The 21,654-nt window shown below is 37.5% G+C and overlaps 1 protein-coding gene across 4 annotated transcripts in view; it reads right to left on the bottom strand.

Moving 5' to 3' along the window:
• Positions 1–21,654, bottom strand: part of LOC114280393 (plant/protein (DUF810)) — a 118,150-nt gene that overhangs the window by 50,105 nt on the left and 46,391 nt on the right. The window lies entirely within an intron of this gene.

Here is a 21,654-nt window from a genome sequence, read left to right as displayed (position 1 = left end):
AAGCTTTGTCAGCGGAAATTTATCAACATGAATAAAAATTATCACAGCCCATTTATGACAATTCTGTCATTCTCTCAATAGTGAGAAAAGAAGACAGTTGATAAACTGTCCACCTATAACAACAAAAACTCCCTGTTAGTTTACATAAAAATGCATAGATACAATGTCAACAAAAAAAAAAGAAAGAACTATCTGAATCTCCGTTCATAAGAGAACAAAAAAAAAAAAAAAAAGCGAAAACTATTAGCAATGGCAAGTTTACCGGGCAAGCATACCGAAATTATCCACTAAACTACACACAACCAAAAAGGATAGCAGTAATAATTAACATCAGTTGAAGCAAAGAGCACAGAAAAGAAAGATTCAATGTTCCACTAACTGATATGCCCTCATATCACAGTCCTATCCAATGGATATATTTTTTAATTAATTTGCATATTGGTATTCTTGATTCATGGGCTCCTGGTTGACTACTTACATTGGATATGTCTAGTGCTTGATTCTGAATACTCAAACTAATGTCATATACAATCTGTACAGTTTGTAGCCTTACATAATTGCAATTTTGTAAAGTTGATGAATATGCTAATTGAAAGGGTACATGATACATGGGCTTACCTAGAGCATCTAAGTAATAAGCAAACTTAAGGTGCATTTCAGTCACACATTCACCTTGCTTCACTCAGACACCTTATTCTAGACAACTTACCTTGCTTTGAGCCTTATTAACTATCATTTGAGTATCTAAAATTTCAACTATACAGCTCAAAAGACAAAGAAAATAGCAAACAGAATTCATTTTAAAACATATGTTACAAACTTTGGATGTGCTTGACATGTACAGCAACAATGGATATGCAGAGCACACACATCCATGTACATGAATAGGTCATCAGAACATAAACCAGAGTCAGAAGAAGACATAACCATGATCATCCACAACGGAAAATATGATACCTCAGACAACTGATCCTGAAATGATGTACTTAGAAATGTACAATATTTATTGACCATATATTTCCCTATCTTTTTTGTAGGAAATGGGAAGAAAATAATTCTGCCAGGATATGGCTGAATTCTTTGGAATATCACAGCTGTAAATATTTAGATTTAGTCAATACTACACAATAGGAAAGTTTATATTGAGAATCAGAATTAGTAGCTAATTAGTCCCTATTTTTATGCCTTGTATCTCCTATAAATGGAGGTGTTGTGTACATTGTTTGATAGATGAGAATAAGAAATATTATTCTTTCTACCTTTCATGGTATCAGAGCTAAGGACTTATTCTCTGACCCTTCTGAGCAAATCCTAGAACCTGCTAGTCGTCTTTCACCATGTCAGAAACCACATCCAAATCCACCATTACTGCTTCACCGAAAAACATTGAGAAACATGCCCCAACACTGATTCTCACTCGGTGCAAATCACTAGCATTAAACTGAAAGGTGATAATTTCCTGCGCTGGTCTCAGTCAGTCCAGATGTACATTCGAGGCCTAGGAAAGATCGGATACTTGACAAGAGAGAAGAAGGCGCTAGCAAAAAAGGACTCAGCATGTGCTATCTGGGATGCTAAAAGCTCCGTGTTCATGACATGGTTAGTGAATTCCATGGAAGAAGACATCAGCTCCAACTATATGTGTTATCCAACAGCCAAAGAACTCTGGGATAGTGTCACCCAGATGTATTCGGATTTTGGGAAATCAGTCCCAAATATATGAGTTGACAATTAAACTTGGTGAAATTCATCAAGGAGAGAACAGTGTCACCAGGTACTTCAAATCTCTAAAAAGGCTATGGCAAGATTTGGACATGTTCAATGATTATGAGTGGAAATCAACCGAGGGCTGCAAGCACAATAGAAAGATGGTGGAGGATCACCGTGTCTACAAATTCCTTGCCAACTTAAACATTGAATTTGATGAAGTCAGAGGGAGGATAATTGACCGCCAACCTCAGCCTCCTATTGGTGATGTCTTTGCCGAAGTTAGGAGAGAAGAAAGCCCTAGGAATGTTAAGCTTGGAAAAAAGGGAGTTGCTGCACCTGTGGAAAACTCAGCCATGATTGCATCGGATGCAAGTGCAAACAAGGTTTTTAAACCACAGTAGTATGAAAAATCTAGAGTATGGTGTGATTATCACAATAAACCACACCATACCCGGGAAAACTACTAGAAGATCCATGGGAAGCTTGCAAATTGGAAGAGCAGCAAATCAAGTGATGGACTAATTCATGCATCCTCCTATGCCAACGAGGTTGAAGCCTGTTCAATAAGGAGTAGATGGATCATCTTCTTAAACTGCTAAAATCCAATTCTTTATCCAGCACTCCTAGTGGTTCTCTTGCACAGACAGGTAGCTATCCTTAAGCTCTATCTTATAGTCAAAATTCTGCCCCCTTGGATCATTGATTCGAGGGATCACATGACTTCTTTCTCTTTATTCAATACTTATTTATCTTGTTCTGAAAGTGAAAGAGTTAGGATTGATGATGGCAGTTTCTCACCCATTGTAGGAAAATGTCAAATAAAAATTTCATAAAATATTAATCCACTCTATCCTTCATGTTCCTAAACTGGCCTGCAATTTGTTGTCTGTCAATAAATTATCCAAAAACTCTCACTGTTGTGTTGTTTTCTTTGACTCTCATTGTGAATTTCAGGACCGGCACTTGGGGAGGATGATTGGCAGTCCTAGAATGATCGATGGTCTTTACTACTTTCATGATGATATATCCAACAATAAAACAACTCAAGGCTATTGTCGTAGTATTAGTTCAATTTCGGCTAGCGAGCAAATAATGCTTTGGCATTTTAGACTAGGATAGCTTAGTTTTCCATATCTTAAACATTTGTTTCCTAACTTGTTTAAAAATTTGAATTGTTCGTCTTTGCAATGCGAAAGTTGTTATTTGTCTAAAAGCCATCGAACTACTTATCTTACAAAATGCTACCGTGCCTCTAAACCATTCTACTTAATTCACAGTGATGCGTGAGGTCCCTCCAAGGTTACCACCATGACTGGTATAAAGTGGTTTGTAACTTTTATAGATGATCACACTCGACTTTGTTGGGTTTATTTGATGAATGACAAATCTGAAGTAAAAAACGTGTTTCAAGATTTTTACAAAATGGTTGACAATCAATTTCACTCAAAAATAAGTATTTTTCGATTGGATAATGGAAAAGAGTACTTCAATGAATATCTAGGGATTTTTTTAAGGGAAAAAGGTATATTTTTCATCAATGTACATATTATGACACTCCTCAACAAAATGGCATTGCCGAAAGAAAAAATAAGCATTTACTGGAAGTAGCCGAGCCATAATTTTCTCTACGCATGTTCCAAAATATCTATAGGGAGATGCCATTTTGACAGCCTCTTATTTAATTAACAAAATGCCTACCCAATATGTCACACCCCTAGAATATTTCAAAAAAATATTTTCAGATTGCAGAATTAATTCAGATTTGCCTTTAAAAATTTTTGGCTATACTGTTTTCGTTCACATACCCAGCCAATTTCGATCCAAACTTGATCCTAGAGTGTTTTCATCGGGTATGCTCCAAACAAAAGAGGCTACAAGTGCTATAATCCTCAAACAAAAAAAAACTCGAGTGAGTATGGATGTCTCCTTTCTTGAAACTCAATCCTATTTTGCCAAAAATTCTCTTTAGGGGGAGAAAGAAAGAAAGGAAGAAAATTTTTGGCAGACAACTCCGGATCCGTTACCAAATCCTATTCTATTATCTACATCCCTTGTTTTTGAAAAGCAAGCACAGAAACAAGGTGTTCAAGATATGGAGAACGAAAGAAATCCTAGTCCAACTTCTCCAAACATAGAAGGCTCACAAGCAAGGGGAGAAATACTACACTAGGAACAAACTGTTCCCGAACTTGAGATTTGGTTTATGCTCAGAATAATACTCAGAAAAAAGGTAAAGACCAGCCAACCACTCTACCACAAAGCCAACTAGAATCTCTTGAAAAAGGTCCCTCGAGTAGTTCACGTAATCCTAATCTGGTTCCTCCTTCATCCGTCTCTACTTCATTTCTATTTCCTTCAACGGTTTTACCTAATGTTATACCCACAGATTTTGATCTTCCTATAGCCATTAGGAAAGGAGTTTGAAAATGTACCCAACATTCCATTGCGAAATATTCATCCAATGATAAACTTTCCAATAGTCATAGAGCATTTACTTCAAAAATATCTAACTTGTTTATTCCTAGAACTATTAAGGAAGCCTTGGATGATCTTAATTGGAAATCAGCAGTTATGGAAGAGATGAATGCTCCGGAAAAAAACGGCACTTGGAAGTTAGTGAATCTGCCTAAGGACAAAAAGGTAGTAGGGTGCAAATGGGTATTTACAATGAAGTGCAAAGTTGATGGTAGTGTGGAAAGATATAAGGCGAAACTCGTGGCAAAAAAGTTTACTCAAACCCTCGGGATTGACCACTAACAAACCTTTGCTCCGGTTGCTAATATGAACTCAAATCGGGTTTTACTATCACTAGCCGTTAATTATAGCTGGCCTCTACATCAATTAGATGTAAAAAATGCCTTCTTAAATGGAAATCTAGAAGAAGAGGTCTATATGAACCTACCTCCAGGTTTTGAGAAGTTTGGTGTGGATAAAGTCTGCAAATTAAACAAGTCTCAATACGGTCTCAAACAATTCCCAAGGTCGTGGTTTGAACGCTTTGGGAAGGTTGTAAAAAACCTTGGATATAGTCAAAGCCAAGCAGACCATACTATGTTCTATAAGAGAAGGTAAAGTAGCTATCTTGATTGTTGATGTAGATGACATAATTCTAACAGGTAATGATAGTGCCAAAAAATTGAAGAAGGGACTTGCTAAAGATTTCGAGATAAAGGACGTGGGAACACTAAAATACTTTCTCAGAATGGAGTTCGCTGAATCTAAGGAGGGCATTTTTTTCACTCAACGCAAGTACACACTTGACTTGCTCGAAGAAACAGACTTGCTCGGATGTAAAGCTGCTGAAATACCAACCGAACCCAACTTGAAGCTATAACATACTAGACTTGAAGATGTGGTGAATATAGACAGTTTCAGAGACTCGTTGGAAGACTGATCTACTTATCTCATGCATGTCTCGACATAGCATTTGCAGTAAGCAGAGTAAGCCAATTCATGCATTCACCAGGATAGGAGCACTTTAAAGCAGCATACAGGATCCTAAGGTATCTAAAAGGAACTCCTAGTAAAGGTTTGATATTTAAAAAACAAGGACATCTTCAAGTGGAAGTATATACAGATGCGGATTAGGCTGCAAGCATCACTGACCGAAAATCTACCCTAGGCTACTGTACCTTCGTTGGAGGAAATTTGGTTACTTGGCGGAGTAAAAAACAAAACGTAGTGGCTAGAAGTAGTGCTGAAGCTGAATTTAGATGAGTGGCTCATAGAATTTGTGAAGCTTTGTGGATCAAAAGATTACTGGAAGACTTAAAAATTCCAAGAACATCACCAATGGAAGTGTACTGCAACAACAAGGCAGCAATTGCAATTGCTCATAATCCTGTTCTTCATGACAAAACTAAGCATGTGGAAGTTGACAAGCACTTTATCAAAGAAAAGATTGAGAAGGGATTGACCTGCATGCCTTATATACCTACTACGGAGAAGATTGCAGATGTTCTTACAAAGGGACTACACAAGAGGCAGTTTGACAACTTAATTAGCACACTGGCCATGGAAGACATATTCAAGCCAGCTTAAGGGGGGGTGTTGGAAATGGGAAAAAAATAATTCTACCAGGATATGGCTAAATTCTTTGAAATATCACAGTTGTAAATATTTAGATTTAGTCAATACTACAGAATAGGAAGGTTTATATTTAGAATCAGAATTAGTAGCCAATTAGTAGCTAACTCATCCCTATTTTAATGCCTTGTGTCTCCTATAAATAGAGGTGTTGTGTACACTGTTTGATAGATGAGAATAAGAAATATTATTCTTTCCAACTTTCTTTCTTTTTTCTTTTTTCTTTTTTCTTTTTATAAGTACTATATAGAAGCACACATTGTATCTAATGTAAATGCATGAATAAAGTTCATCAGATTTCAGAAAGGCCATACTTGTTGAGACAAATATTAATCTACATGAAAGGCTACTGTGGAAATTCATGTATATATTATGTAACAAGGAGGGTGAGCATTCACGACATCAAACAGACTCCTCACTGTGCAATGTAAGACAGCTTTATTACTCTCTGGATAGAAGTTCTTCTTGGAAAGGAAGATTTGACAAGGACTGATTGTGACATTGTTATAGATATTATGTTATTTTATATAAGATAGTTTAGTCTTAATACATGTAATTAGGCTTTTTAGGATTTTCAATTCTGCCTATCTAACTTGGTACTTAGTTTTGCTCATTAAGCATTGAATAATGCAATATTTTGGTTATTACCATTATCATGATATCAGAGCAGGTTTGTGGTAACCCTAGTCGTTGGTTTCTGGCGCCGAACTTTTGCACTGATCAACCTCTCTCTTCATCACACATCGCAACTTGAGTCACACATCGTGACCTAAGCCGTTTAGTTTACCCCATTATGACCGTCTGGATATTTCCTATGTTGTTAATACTCTAACCCAATTTGTCTCTAAATCGCGCTCCACTCATTGAGCTGTTGTTACGCACTGCGCTACATTCATGGTACTTTGCTTCAATGCTTGCTCGTCTTCCTGCTCCAATTTGACTCTTCGAGACTAAGTTGATGTGATTGGGTCGATGATATATCTTATTGCAAGCCTGCATCTAGTTTTTGTGTTTTTCTTGGTGATTCTCTTATTTTTTGGAAAAGCAAGAAACAGCATGTGGTTGCTCGCTCCACTACCAAAGCAGAATAATATGTTATAGCCCATGCCACTTCTGAAGTAGTGTGGCTTTGCTGGCCTCTATCTGATATGGGTGTTTCACATTCTTCCTTGACACAGTTGTATTGTGACAATCAGAGTACTGTTCAGATTGCTTATAACGTTGTCTTCCATGAACACACCAAGCACAATGAGATTGACTGCCACTTTGTCCGTCACCGTCTTCAAGCTAGCGCTATTGCTCTTCCCTTTGTGACCTCCCTAATTGGCCGACTTCTTCATGAAGACTCACACGACTCGTTTTTGCTTTTTTCTTGGCAAACTCTATGCTCTCGTATCTTGAATTTGAGGGGACTGTGAGATTAATATAGATATTATGTTATTTTATACAAGGGTAGTTTAGTCTTAATGGATGTAATTAGGCTTTTTAGGGTTTTCTATTCTACCTATTTAACTTGTATTTAACTTCGCTAATTATGTATCGAATAATACAACATTTTCGTTACCATTATCACTGATATCACTGAGAGTTATTCACCTATTTTTGGTGCGCACAAAAAAAATTTACAATTAATTTATGAATACATTTTTTTGCCTTCAATATTTTTATTTTTTATTTTTTATTTTTTATTCATTTGCTCTTTTAGGTTTTCCCATATATAATAGGCCTGATGTATGAGGCGTTGTTGAAGAATATTGGAGTATTATATCTCTATCTATAGTTCTTCACTCTTCTCCCTATTCTCTTTGGTTCTACTCTCCTTATATCCCTTCTCTTGACACATGCTCTGCCATCACTGCATAGCTTCTTTCTTGTTTTTTGTATTTTTTCTTTTCCCATAGATTCAATATCAGAACTTGTAATCAAAACCATATTTTATTAGAGATGGTGAAAAATAAAAATAAGAAGACAGCATGAGCTTATTGACATCACTAGATTTATACAGGTACGTTTATTTGCATGATTGATACTGTTATGTGTTATGTTTTAGTTTCTTAGTAGTCCACATGGTACTTTTGTACATTTTTTTTGTTTTTAGATTGTTGGACTTTTGTACATTGAACTATATTAATATAAATAAATGAGACTAAAATGAGAACCCTAATTTATTGGTGTCTAATTAGGCATTTTGATGTAGTTAGTATCAGTATAATTTTTATGTTTTAGTAGTATAAGAGTTAGTTGTGTCTTTTATTCTATAAATAGCTGATTAGGCCCTTCTAGTAGTCAGTTTTGATATTTTGATATTGTATTTTTAGAGCCTGGTGCTCTTGTATCTCTGTTTAGAGATTTCCTTGCTAATGCAATTCATTCCCTAATTTGGTCGTATCATTTTGTTATCAGAGCCATGGTTGTGTGTCTAATTGTTCCTAATTGACGCTGAATTCATCGATCAGACAAGAACAATATCTGTTCATACACGCTAGCCCTAGCTAAAGTCGGTTTTGATGTACGATCTGCTCCTTGAAGTTGCAATCTGTGCAACCAGGTCTGGTAGTTATTGCAAGTCCTGGATTCATCATTTTGAACCCTAGCAAAGATCTCCCTTCAATCTAAGTTACTTTGGCGTCGACTCTTCATGAGGTAAATGCAATTTCGATCTTCAATTTTGCTTAATTTCACAATCTGTGCCTGAGTTTTGTCTTCAATAGCAAAGATCCAAACTTGATCCAAACTCCTAGATTAGACCTAGAAGGTCCGAACTCAATTCAAGATTGATCATAATAATCAAGCTCGTGATTCAAGCTTGATTCAAGAAACAGAAATATCATCATGTTTAGGTTTGTCGGATCTTGATTTCTTTGATGATCGAAAACGAATCTGAAGTTTCAATTTTGATTTGAGAACTGAATCATCGCTATCCATTTCAAACCGTTTGCGAACCTTAGTCGAGGTCCAACTTGATTCATGACTGAAGTTGAGAGCCAAACGCAATTCAGACACCCAAGTTGGGTTCCGAACCCGATTTTGGTAGTGGTTGCGTAATCAACTATTGATTCAACCTCGAACTCAAAATCCTAGCTAGAGTTGTTGTTCGATGTCCACAACAAAAGTCCTAATTTCTTGTTTGATCTGGTTGGTAGTTTTGTCATGGTGAATCACAAGATCTCTACTTGAGTTCTAAACCTCTCTCAACTTGAGTTCACGACCTTTGAGTGAAGGTTTCAATCCAGTTGATGACTTTTTGTTGTCGTACATGAGTGCAACTTGTCTTGATTTGCTGATATTTGAACTTCTTACGTGAGTTGATATCGCAAGATTGACTTCTCACTCTGGATTGCTCATGTGAAATGAATCTGTATCCAAGTTGAACTGCACAGTACACAACATCCCTCTTGAAGCAGTAAGTCAATTTCTGTTTGTGGTAGAGAAGCTCTTCTGATCTAGGCCGTAAAGTTGTGTTATTTGTGGTTCAACTAGAGTCTCCGAACCGGCTGAACTGAGTTGGATTTTATTGAGCAGTTGTCCACTGCTGCCAGTGTTACTGTTGCTGTGATTCTTTGATAATTGGAACACTTTGCTTCAATGGTTCAACTTGGTAGAGGTCGAAGAGGTGGTCGAGATAGAATTTTTGTTGCAAATTTGGGTAAAGAATCTGAAGTGAATCTTCGATTGGAAGAACCAATGATAAACCAAAATGAAAGGAATGAGACTAAAGAGTTGAGTTTACAAGTTGCTACCTTGATTGAAAGAGTGCAAAATTTGCAACCTCTTTCCAAAGGAAGTAACGGTCACAGGGAACATCAATTTGATGATCGTACAATTGTAACTTCCTTACTCCCCTCTTACTCTTCTTAATATATCGGGGAATATTCTGTACATACCGTCTACGAACGTATGCCACCTTTGGCGTAGAATGTATGAGCTTCCCAAATTTGATGGGAACTACATTCTGGATGTGTTTGTAGAGTGGTTGAACACAATTGGGAGTCTTTTCAAGTATTACGATGGGACGAAAGAAAAGAGGGTAAAGTTGGAGCCTTTTTTTTTTTTTTTTTGGCAGAGAGTTGGCGTCTCAAAGGTCATACTTTCGTTTGGTGGAAACAACTACAATTTCGTAGACAAATAAGAGGCAAAGGAAAGGTTAGACAGGAAGAAAGTGAGAAGCTCACTGAGCAATTTTTGCCATCCAATCACGTGCAACCTTTGCTGGTTGAGATGCAACAAAGACAGAGCATTTCAAATTCCGGATATCAATACCAAAGCGACTATACAATTGGACAACCATTCTATGACTATGTCCAAGTCAGTTACTCAACTAGTGTTGGAATGAAAGAGACTTATGATGATGGACGTCATCATAAGATGCTCTTTAGAGAAGAGTTGGTTGAGCCAAGATAGTATGAGGAGGAAGCTTCCATATTTGGTGAAGAAGAAATGTAAGAAAATTGTGACCACGAACAAGATTGCGTTGGGATCAAGACATTCCTATCTTTGATGAAGAGATAGAACAATATGATAACCAAGGTGTTTTCCTCTTTGATGCGTCAACAAGTAAGAAGTAGGATTATGATGAAGTTGATTATGGTTATGAAGAGGAACCGCTTTGTGATGAAGTAGTTCATAGGTTTGATGATGTTTCAATCTTTGATTCTTATTATGATGATGACGACGATCTTCTTGGGGATGGAGAAGAGGATATTGGAGATGAAGGATATGACAATAATGGTGCTTTTATTATAGATGGTGACAGAGATATTGGCTTCGCTCTTACATTGTTTCCCATGCAAGAAATGTTTGCAACCCAACATCCCTTTTCTAGATGACAAGGAAGTTTTGATGGAAAGGCATGAAGTCGAAGTTTCATGGGTGTTGGATGATTTTGCTTCCAAGAAATGCCTCATATGCTATCTTCAAAAAGTTATTTCACTTTGTGTTGATTAAACTGGATGACAACAATTACTTAATTTGGTCATGAGTGTTAAGTTTAGTGGTTGATGCTCCTGGATTGTCTGAATATACTTTTGGTGCAACCACAACACCAACCACATATGGACCTATACGCAAACAGTGGGATGAAGAAAATGCCCTTGTTATGTCTTGGTTGATAAATTCTATGCAACAAATTATTAGTCGTACTTTCTTAGTGTTGGATATGGCTCACAAGATTGGGCCTGTTCTTGCTCAAATATATTCTCAAAGAGGTAATGATGGTTAGTTGTATGAATTGTGAAAGATACATGGATCGGACTAGAAGGATTGGTCTCTCGCCAAGTATTATGCCGAGTTAAGTAGTTTATGGAAAGAGATTGACTATTATCAGGATTTTCAATTGTTTGTACAATTGATGCAATTAAGTTTCAACAGATGGCGAAAAAGGAACGTGTTTGACTTGCTAGCTCACCTTAATATAGAGTATGACCAAATTTGAGTTCAGATTTTAGACTGAGATCCTTTTCCTATAACGGGATAGGCATATGCATGTGTTCAGTGGGACGAGAGCCAACGTAACCCTACTCAAGAGCGCTTTGCTTGCGTTGTCACTTTTGCCCCACGGGGATGGTAAGCGGAGTCATTAAGCCTAGTGACAAGGGTGGTGCTAGATACCGTAATCAGTTGATGGGAAGTTTCCCCACACCAAGGAACACTGTTGGAAGTTAAATTGTCCCTCCCATTCGGGGACGTGGTGGTGGTCGGAGTGGTCCTGTGAATATCCTGTGCTCACATGTCTAAGGCCTCAACAAGTACATCTGGTGATACTAGTACTCTTTCTCAGAAAAAGTTGCAAACTCTTACGCGTCTAATGACCAAGCATGACAATTCTTCCATAGCTTCTACTTCCACTTCCAACTTTACTAACACAAGCTATTCTTGCAAATGCCCTTAATGTCTCTTCTACTCCTTGGATCATAGACTCTGGTGTTACTGATATGGCAAGTTCCTCATCTCTTTTTTATTGTTACACTACTGGTGCAGGTGAGGATAAAGTAAAAGTAACTAATGGAGCTTTTATCTCTCCTATATCAAGGAAAGATTCTATCCATTGCTCTTTATCCATTTCCCAAACTTTTGTTCACCATATTCCAAAGCTTTCTACTAACATACTTTTTGTTAATAGTCTTACTAGTTCCTGGAATTGCTTAGTGACATTGTTTCCTACCCATTGTCTTTTAGGAACTGTCAACAAGAAAAATCATTGGCAGCAGATAGTGGTCTGTGTTAGATCACCAATTGTCCCAAAAGCTTAAAATGTCAGGAAATAGGCCCAAGAACATATATCAAGTTATTTAACATCCTCCCTCGCGTGCAACCCTGTCTTGTACATGGTGATGCAAATATCCAAGAGGAAAGAATACAAAAGCATGTCCTCATGTGCGTACCTATGCGCTAAAAGAGTCTTAAATGGAACGAGATTGTTCTTACTACGGCCTATCTTATCAACCGCATGTCCTCTAGTGTTCTTGAATTTAAGACTCCTTTAGAGCTTCTGCTCATGTCTCTCTTTGTTTCATCTATTCCACCTATGTTTTTTGGTTGTGTTTTTTGTTCATGCTCCCAAACATCCTCATGGGAAGTTGGATCCTAAGGATGTTCAATGTGTCTTCATTAGGGGTGTAAGAAAAACCAATTGGACTGAATCACCCGACTGAAACCAACCTAAAATATCAATTGCAATCAGTTTTAGCAAACAAAACGATGTGTGGATTTTGTCTTTCTAAAAAATCAGTGTTAAAAGGTTTCAAAAAAATTCACACTGAAACCAACAGAAAGTGACCGGATTATAATGTGAGAAACTTTTATGGAAGACGTGGAGTTCGATTAAGGGGCAATTGTCCCATCTTGTTTTTGCATTCTACAGATTTGAAGACATTACACATGAATTTGTTTTTCGGGGTGCAGTGGCAATTCAAATGATAGAATATTATTACTATTTTCTTAATGTTTACATAGAAATGTACTTGGTAAAGTAAAGAAGGGTAAGGTAGAGTCATAGTCCCTTCAACTCTTGGTGAACCCAGATCACCAGATCCACTATCACCAGGTCCACCAACCCTACTCTCTTTATTTCTTTGCTCCATCATTAACATCAAATCAACTGCCTTCGACTTTTCACGAACCCAACAAATCTTCAATAAAACAACACATAAACCAACTACACCCTTTCCTAACCTGCTCTCTCTTTCTCTCTCCAACAACACGAAATCAACATTGAAAGCAATGGTTCCTATGATCAACATCGTGCGTCAAACAGAATCAAATCATTGGAGACAATATTCTGGCTAGTTATTGACCGGCCATATACGTGTATAACTGTTGCCTTCACTTAGAAAATATGAGGAAGAAGAACTCCGAAAATATGAGGAAGAATGAATATATTTCTATTATATTCAAAACTTCTTATTTTACAAGACCAAATGACACTCCTTATATAGGAGATATTACAAACATCATTATAACCCATTATATGCCACTTACATATTATATATTACCACTATCTACCACTATCATATTATATACATGCCACTATCTACCACCAACACCACTATCATATTCTATACATGCCACTATCTACCACCAACACCACTATCATATTCTATACATGTCACTATCTACCACCAACACCACTATCATATGCCACTATCTTATTATATGCATTAACACAAATTTCCAGCACTCCCCCTCAAGCTGGTTTGAAGATATCTTCCATAGCCAGCTTGCTAGTCAGCTTATCAAATTGCTTCTTGTGTAGTCCCTTCGTTAGCACATCAGCTAATTGTTCACCTGTTGGAAGGTAGGTCATACAGATTATGCCAGCATTGATTTTCTCCTTGATGAAATGTTTATCCACTTCTATATGTTTTGTGCGATCATGTAGAACCGGATTATGAGCTATAGATATAGCTGCTTTGTTGTCACAATAGACCTTCATAGGTGTCGGGTGAGAAAGCTTTAATTCTTCAAGAATTCTTTTAATCCACATTACTTCACAGATTCCATGGGCAACAGCTCTGAACTCTGCTTCTGCACTACTTCTAGCTACCACATTCTGTTTTTTACTCCGCCATGTAACTAGGTTCCCACCTACAAAGGAGTAGTATCCGGATGTTGATCTCCTGTCTGTAACACTTCCTGCCCAGTCTGCATCTGTGTATACTTCAACTTGAAGATGTCCATGTTTCTTGAACAGTAAGCCTCTCCCTGGAGTTCCTTTCAAATATCTTAAGATCTTATAAACGGCCTCAAAGTGCTCTGCCCCTGGTGAGTGCATGAACTGACTTACCATGCTGACTGCAAAGGCAATATCAGGCCGCGTATGAGACAAGTAAATCAATTTCCCGACAAGTCGCTGATATTGTTCCCTCTCTTTGACTTCTTCAGCCTTAGCAGCTTGTAACTTCAAGTTAGGCTCGATCGGAGTCTCCACCATCTTACAACCAAGCATACCTGTTTCTCCAAGGAGATCAAGAACATATTTTCTCTGATTAACGAATATACCTTCCTTGGATCTTGCAAATTCCATTCCGAGGAAATACTTGAGGGCTCCCAGATCCTTAATGTGAAATTCTTTTGCGAGTTTCTCTTTGAGGGCTGCTAACTCTGCTTCATCATTACCAGCTAAAATGATGTCATCAACATAAACAATCAAAATTGCAATTTTACTGTTTTTTGAATGTTTATAAAATATTGTGTGATCTGCTTGACTCTGCGAGAAGCCACAACTGATAACTGCCTTCCCAAAGCGTTCAAACCATGCTCTTGGTGATTGTTTGAGTCCGTATAATGACTTGTTCAATCTGCATACTCTGTCGCTTCCAAGTCTCTGCTCAAATCCCGGCGGTAGGCTCATGAACACCTCCTCTTCAAGATCACCATTGAGAAATGCATTTTTAATGTCAAGTTGATGTAGAGGCCAATATGAATTTACTGCAAGAGATAACAGTACTCTGATGGAATTTATTTTAGCAACAGGAGCAAACGTCTCCTGATAGTCGATCCCATAAGTTTGAGTGAAGCCTTTAGCCACCAGTCTCGCCTTGTATCTCTCAACGCTTCCATCTGCGTTACATTTTATCGTAAACACCCATTTACACCCAACTGTTTTCTTGTCTTTGGGTAGATCAACTATCTCCCAAGTACCACTTCTCCTTAAAGCATTCATCTCCTCCATGACTGCTAATTTCCAATTCGGATCATCCAATGCTTCCTGTATATTCCTTGGAACAAACAAGTGTGAAATCCTAGATGTGAAAGCTCTATGGTTTTTAGACAGTCTTTGATAGGAGAGGTAATTTGCAATAGGATGTTTAATGCAATTTCGGACATCTTTCCTAATTGCTATAGGAACATCAAGGTCGGAAATAGAAGGAATAGGATTACCTAAAATTTCGATGCCAGAACTCGGGTGGACATTCGGGTCATTAGGATGGACATTCGGGTCATTATTCCTCAGATGAAATCGCTTCCTAGTATAAACCTGAAGCTCAGGATTTAGATCATTTTGTAGTACTTCTCCCCCTAAACAAGAATCTTCTTGACTAGGCACCATAGAACTTGGTTCTCCTAAGTGATCATTATCAGATAGATGTGGTTTTTGTGTAGGATAAATGACATTGGGGAGCGGGATAGAAATATCCCAAAAACGGTCTTCTACTCCACTTGTCTCCCCCTGAAGAGAAGTGTTGGGGAAATAGGATTTTGTTTCCACAAATGACACACCATACTCACATGAAATTTCTTGGTTTGAGGGTCGAAACACTTATACCCCTTTTTGTTTGAGGAATAACCCAAAAAAACACATTTTATAGCACGGGGGTCAAGTTTTGAACGAAACTGACTAGGAACATGAACATAGGCAGTACATCCAAAAACTTTGGCGGGTAAATCAGAAAACAACCTCGTGTCAGGAAAAAAAGTTTTGAGACAATCGAAAGGCGTTTTGTATGTTAACACCTTTGTAGGCATCCTGTTTATCAAATAAGAGGCTGTTAAAATTGCTTCACCCCATAAATATTTAGGAACATGCATGTAAAACATTATAGCACGTGCTACTTCAAGTAGATGTTTATTTTTTCGTTCTGCAATGCCATTTTGTTGAGGGGTATCCCGACATGTAGATTGATGAAAAATTCCCTTTTTTTCCAAAAACTCACCCAACTGCTCATTGAAATATTCTGTTCCATTATCAGAATGTAAAATACCAATTTTGGTTTGAAATTGGTTTTCAATCATATTGTAAAAATTTGTGAATAAATTTTTCACGTCAGATTTTTTATTCATCAAATAAATCCAACATAAGCGGGTATGGTCATCAATAAATGTAACAAACCATCTTTTACCAGAAAGAGTAGTGATTTTAGAAGGGCCCCAAACATCACTATGAATCAAATAAAAAGGTTTGGAAGCCTGGTAAGGTTTTGGCAAATAAGTAGAGCGATGAAATTTTGCAAAAATGCAACTTTCACAATGAAAAGAAGAACAATCAATCCCTTTAAATAATTCTGGAAATAAATGTTTCAGATAAAGAAAACTAGGATGTCCTAGCCTATAGTGCCATAGCATTATTTTTTCTCGAACAGAGATTGAACTAGTACTATTAAAGCTCTGAGCTTTTTTATTACTAACAGGTACTTCATCAAAGTAGTAAAGACCTTCAAGCATCCTAGCACGCCCAATCATCATCCCCGAGTTCTGGTCCTGAAATTCACAATGGGATTCAAAAAATGTAACACGACAATTAGAATCCTTAGATAGTTTACTGACAGACAAAAGGTTACAGGCTAAGTTGGGGACGTGAAGAACGGCATTGAGATTAATTTTCTCAGTTAGTTTAATAAATCCTTTTCCTGCAATAGGTGAAAAACTACCATCGGCTATTCTGATTTTGTCATGACCGGAACAAGGGAAATAGGTACTAAATAAATGGGAAAAACTAGTCATGTGATCGGAGGCACCGGAATCTATGATCCACGGAGAGAAGTTTAGGCAAGAGAAGGCTTTAGGATTTCTACCTGTTTGTGCCAACAAAACACTAGGAGTACCGGATGAGGAGTTGGATTTTATCAGCTTTAAGAGTTGATCAATCTGCTCTTTGTTGAAGGGACCTGAATCGGCTTCATTAGCGGTAGGAAAGCCACGATTCTTCTCTCCTTGTTTGCTGCTTTTCCAGTTGACAGGTTTGCCATGGATCTTCCAACACGTTTCACGTGTATGGCGAGGCTTGTTGCAAAAATCACACCAGACCCGTGGCTTATCATCAAACCTGCGCTGGTAATTTGCAGCCTTGTTGGCCGCAGCATCGCTAATTAAAGCAGAAATTTCAATTGATTCACCAGTACCTTTTTTCTTAAGCATGACGCTCCTTCGGCTCTCTTCCCTTCTGACTTCGGCAAATACTTCGCCAATGGATGGGAGAGGAGGTCTGCCAATAATTCTTCCTCGCACTTCATCGAACTCAATGTTGAGGCCGGCAAGAAACTTGTAAATACGGCTGTCTTCCACAGTTTTCTTGTGGTGGTTGCAGTCGTCAACCGATTTCCATTCGTATGTGTTGAAGATGTCAAGATCCTGCCACAACCTTTTCAACGAATTGAAATATTTGGTGACGGAATCATCTCCTTGACGAATCTCTCCCAACTTCAAAGTTAATTCGAAAACTTGAGATTGATTTCCTAAGTCAGAATACATCTGACTAACATTATCCCACAATTCTTGTGCAGTAGGATAGCACATGTAATTAGAGCTTATATCCTCCTCCATGGAATTGACCAACCATGTCATAACCATGGAGTTTTCAGCGTCCCAACTGTCGAACAGCGGATCATTAACAGCAGGAGCCTTCTTGTCACCAGTGATGTAACCGATCTTTCCTTGCCCACGGATATACATCCGGACAGATTGTGACCAGCGGAGAAAATTATCACCATTTAGGCGGATGGTGGTGATTTGGACAGAGTGAGAGTTTGATGTTTTCAACGGAATGGCAGCGGCAGGGGTTGAAGTGGTTTCGGACGTAACTTCCGACATGGCTATGACGGTTTTAGGGCTGTTGTGTTTTTGTAGCTCTGATACCAACTTAGAAAATATGAGGAAGAAGAACTCCGAAAATATGAGGAAGAAGGAATATATTTCTATTATATTCAAAACTTCTTATTTTACAAGACCAAATGACACTCCTTATATAGGAGATATTACAAACATCATTATAACCCATTATATGCCACTTACATATTATATATTACCACTATCTACCACTATCATATTATATACATGCCACTATCTACCACCAACACCACTATCATATTCTATACATGCCACTATCTACCACCAACACCACTATCATATTCTATACATGCCACTATCTACCACCAACACCACTATCATATGCCACTATCTTATTATATGCATTAACACAAATTTCCAGCACCTTCGATGAAAGGTTTGACATCCCTTTCACTGTGTTCATAGATTTTACATATTTATAAAGTTTGTTCTTTTCTACCCAACTGATTAAACTAACCAAATCGAACCATCCCAATACATATTGGTTTGGCTTGGTGGTATGATCTCAATGGTCTTTTTCGGTTTAGAACACTAGGAGTTAGGGGAATTGTTTTAGCTTAAAATTTGAAATGCCATAAGATATCCTAAACCCTAATCGAGATGCTTAATGACTTAGGCCTAATGAGTAGAACCTTTCCATGTGAAGTACCAAAACTTTAAAGATTAGCAATAACTAGGTAGGATTAATTAGCTCTAAGCAAGATTCATTCACTCAATGAATATTAGAGACTAACCTTGATTAACTAAGCTAATGACGGAGGTTAGGAAAAAGATGAAGCAAGCAAGTCAAGCAAATAGATGAAGCATGCTAAGAGGTGAAGCTAGCACCTCAAGGATAACGCATCCGACTTAGGAGGACAGGAGCTTTAGGTTGGAGACAAGTGTCTCCTGTAGATATAAAACACAAATATAAGGGAGAGGGGAGAAAAAACTCCGCTGGAAATAGAGGAGAAGAAGAGAAGAGAAAGGAGAAAGAAAGAAGAAGAAAGAGAAGGATGACGAAGAGAAGAGAGCTCAATTATTTGCTCAAAAACTAATCTAAAACCACAAAACGGCAAGGTTTTCCTCTTCTATTTCATGTAGATATCATCACAACTAATAGAATCCATGTTAGGTATGAGTTTGAACGAAGATTTAATGAAAGAAATGAAAGAATGATGAAAAGAAGCTAGGGTAGGAAGAAATTGGTTGTCATTCATGACCTTGAAAGATAAAATCTAAAGCTTTTGCATACAAATCTTTTTCCATGAGTTTCATTTGAAATTTGTGCCTTTGGTAGTGTAAAATTTCATGTTTTTGTGCCTTTAGTTGAAGGAAATAGGTCACACACAAGTTTGGACTTCGAAACAGCTTCAAGCAAAATCACTTGCACAGATCTGCACATGCAGCACCTGGCCAACGCACATGCAGCCTGCGTCCCACATGTGCGGCCCAAGGCATGACAGAGTGATGCAGGACGATTAGGGACAGCAAGAAGAGAGCTGTAATGCTGAATTTCTGTGATTTTTTTGTTGTGGTTTCAAGATGAAAAGTAATGGGAAATTTAGGGCTTCTATTAGTGTATGGAAGAATTAGGTTCAGGGCTTAATGTAACAAGAAGGAAGAACGGTTTTTGGGGCTGTTCTGGGTGCTGTGAACAGTACCCGTAAACAGTAATTAGGCTGTGGAAGTGCTGAAATTTAAGGAAGAAATAAAGGAAAAAAAGAAGATGGGTCTAGGCATCGCACCTTGATTCTATAAGCATCACACCTAGAGTTTGATTGCATCACACAATCCATAAAGAAACTTCAAAAGCTCTTAAAATACTCTAAAATATCAACTCTATTGAATTATGAGCATTACATGACTTTACATAAAACTAGGAGACTTCATAAACCAACTATAACAAAAAAAGAGAATTATTAACATCTTTGACTTCTAAAACTAATTTAAGACCAAATAAGAAACAAAATAAAGATTAATTAAGTAGCTTGACCAACAAGACGACCCATAGGCAACCCATACAATGCATGTAAGCAAATATAAAATTACTAAAATACCCCTAACCTTAAAAATCCTAGAAAATATAAAAATAATAATAAAATACGATTAATAAAACTAGAAACATATTTATAGAAGATTTCTAAAGATTTCTATCAATTTCCATATGAAATCATGCCAATGTCCAAGTATCATCACTTTTTTGAATTTAACCTTCCTTGAGCTTCTTATACTTTGCATCACAGAGGCAACTGAAATCCACATGTGGGCCCTTGGAGCCACATGTGAGCATCTAGCTTCCTTTTTGTTTCTTCGACATGTCAAACCTAAATGCGAGCAGTTGGAACTTGAAATTAACTTAAAGATGACTTAGAGTTGGACTTAAAAGATGTAGTTAAAAGAAAAGCGATAAATTTAGCATAGAACACTCGAACTAGATTCGAAAAATGTCGCATTGAATCACCCTTTATTGACACTTCATCAAATGTTTGCATTGTACTTTTGTAGGTTATAATCTTGCGGACCATTCTAGTACCAAGAGCCATTGTGAGTAGCATTATTGTGAAGTTATGTTTAAAATCTTGTTTTAGAACTCAAACTTGTATCATGCTTCAAATTATTTGGCAACGCTTCAATATGAATGAATATCCTATGTTCTTGTATCAATGTATTAAGATAGCATCATTGGATTGGTTAAGCATGTTAGTAGCGCGATATTAGATATCTCACTTGCGACCTATAGATGGGCTTGTCTAATCGGTACCCAGGCCAGTTACTCCCTTGTCTTGTCTTGCTCCAATGGATATACATTGCTATTACGTTTTGAAATGCCTTGTTGTAGAATGCAACTCTTGATAAGGAAATGCTTTGAAATCTCTTGAACTATGATATGGTACTTATAGTTTTACAAAACTTGTTGATATTCATTCATTCATCACTTTACTGTAATACTATTCAGTGGACAAATGGCTCACCCCTCTCCCCTATATGTGTGTAGGTGAAGAAGAAGAAGAGCAATTATGAGAAGAGATCTTGTCTTGTGAAGTTTTTCTATTGTATCATAGTTAGAGTTCCATATGTGTAATCTTGTGTGCTTGTAATGTAATTGTAGGAGACACACTAGTCTTGTAAGAAAAATAGTCCAGCTTGCGACGTTGTACCTCTTTTTGTAGGCTATGTACACTTTGTAATATTTTAAGAAGTTAATGAACAATTGTGTGTTTCATTTCATATACTTGTCCACTTGCTCTTAATGGACTTATTTAACAAATTAATATAATGCTTCCACTCATTTGCCCCAATGAACTACTAGTCCATTTCTTATTTTGTCTAGCTAGGACTTTGATAGTCAAAGATTACTAGTCGGTCACTATACTATCCTGCTTGGGGTGGGATGGGGTCGTGACAGTTCGGGTGGAAGTTAAGGCAGTGGCAGCCAACACAAAGTTGCAAGGTGGTGAATGGGTTCTCATGATTGCAATTGTTGGGCCACCATTCAATGTCAAGCCCCAACGACAAGGTAGTGGATTTCACGAATGTGAATGTCCTCTCTATCTCAGAGACCAAAGGATTTGGGGGAACTGGATGAAACCGAAAATATAGTTGCAATGGTAAAGTTGGAGAGCAGCAAAAGAGGTGACAGGATGAGAAGGTCCAATGGGCTGCCATGGCGAAGAAGCCACCCACCGAAGAAGTGAAATTCACAAGAGAATCACTATGCGCTAAGACCATGTTACAATTATGGGGAAATAATAATATTGTATTAAGATTGATCCTAACTATTACAAAAGGAAGCCTATATATATATTACATAAAGAT

Source organism: Camellia sinensis, chromosome 2 (assembly GCF_055761805.1).
Source record: "Camellia sinensis isolate YWXY chromosome 2, ASM5576180v1, whole genome shotgun sequence".
Lineage (NCBI taxonomy): Eukaryota > Viridiplantae > Streptophyta > Magnoliopsida > Ericales > Theaceae > Camellia > Camellia sinensis.
Note: the sequence above shows the minus strand (reverse complement) of the source record. Positions and strands in the feature narration are given on the sequence as shown.